The sequence below is a fragment of the Penaeus chinensis genome, chromosome 36, assembly GCF_019202785.1.
Source record: "Penaeus chinensis breed Huanghai No. 1 chromosome 36, ASM1920278v2, whole genome shotgun sequence".
NCBI lineage: Eukaryota > Metazoa > Arthropoda > Malacostraca > Decapoda > Penaeidae > Penaeus > Penaeus chinensis.
Genome location: NC_061854.1, coordinates 4,072,702 through 4,074,416, shown reverse-complemented (window position 1 = coordinate 4,074,416; position 1,715 = coordinate 4,072,702).

Here is a 1,715-nt window from a genome sequence, read left to right as displayed (position 1 = left end):
CCGTCCTTCTGCTTTTCCCTTCTTCTGCCTTCTCGTTGTCGCTCCCTCTCCTCCTTCCCTTTCTTCTCCGTCATCCTTGTTTCTGTCTTTCGTCTCCTCTCCCTTGTCTTTTCTCTTCCCCTCCTTCTGCTTTCCCCTACTTCGCTGTGCCCTCTCCCTCTTCTCTTCTTTCCGATTTTCCCTTTTCTCCTCCTTCTCCTCCCCGGTCGCCTTCCCTCTTCCCCTCCTTCTGATTTTCCCTCCTCTCCCCATCCCTCGCCCTCCCTCTTCCCTCTCGTCCACCTCCCTCTTCTCCTCCTTCTGATTTTCCCTCCTCACCGTCCCCCTCATTCACTACCTCCTCCCCGGTCCCCTCCTTCTCCTCCTCCTTCTGCCTTCTCCAATGAAGCATTTTATAACCTTCCTTTATTTCACTCTCTCGCTTTCTCTCTTCCGTTTTCTATCCCTTCGTTTCCCTTCTTCCCTTCATTACTTTCATGTGTTTTCACTAGCCGATTCGTTTTCTTTTTCTTCCCTCGTTTCTCTTTTTCTTTTTTCTTTTTTTGTATGAATCTTTGTGATCACAGAAAATTGGAATATGGGAGGATAATGGAAGGATAAAAAGAAAGAGAGAAAAAATGCGAAAATAATGACGTATAGGGAAGAAATTCGGTTGTAAAGTTGGTTGTAGTTTTACAGATACATTAATACATGAAGAGTAACATATCATGTAATTCTGAGTAATGATCAGTACCAGATTTAGCCTGGGGGAACTGCCAGGTGGATCCCCAGGCTACGGACTTCCTTTAAAAGAATTATAATAATCATAAAATTGGTTCTATTATTGAAAGGAATCAGCAGAGTCTGTGTGGAAAAACAGAAAATAGAAAGGCAGGGTGCTTCCGTCTACTTCCGGTCCTGTTAATGATATTCATAGCATATATTAGGGTTAGTAATGATAACACAACGGGATTTTCTACAGTAGATATTTTCCCAACCTAAGAAAATAAATAACCCTACTATGATTGATAAAACAACAACAGCGTATACATTTAAATACACTTGTAAACATAAAACAGGAGACGACAATAGCTGATAAATCAAAACAATAATATACAGCACATAAAACTCATTTCGCAAAGTCATGGACAGATAACAAAGACATTAAAAAACACAGTACTTCTGGACACAAATCAAAGCAACAGAAGAGTTCATAAATAATTCCAACTTAACGTAATAAAAAAAAAAAAAAAAAAAAAAATGAGACATCATTCTTGAGACATCTTCAAGACGACGTAACTCTCAGACTCAAGACAATGGACCACCAAGACAGACATATGGCTAACACGATTTCCGCAAGCCATCTTCCTTATTCCTCTAACTCCGGCCTTGACCACGCCTACTTCGTCACGCCCACCCCAATCTAGGCTCCCACACTCTGCCCTAGTGATTGATCTCCTGGGGAAAGGCCTTGACTCACTTAAGGCTGTCCTGAGATTTAATCAGTCGGGTGTGTCTGGAGCTTCTCGATTTTGCGGAGAGAGAGAGAGAGAGCGAGAGCGAGAGAGAGAGAGAGAGAGAGAGAGAGAGAGAGAGAGAGAGAGAGAGAGAGAGAGAGAGAGAGAGAGAGAGAGAGAGAGAAAGAGAGAGAGAGAGAGAGATTGAGAGAGAGATTGAGAAAGAGATTGAGAGAGAGAGAGAGAGAGAGAGAGAGAGAGAGAGAGAGAGAGAGAGAG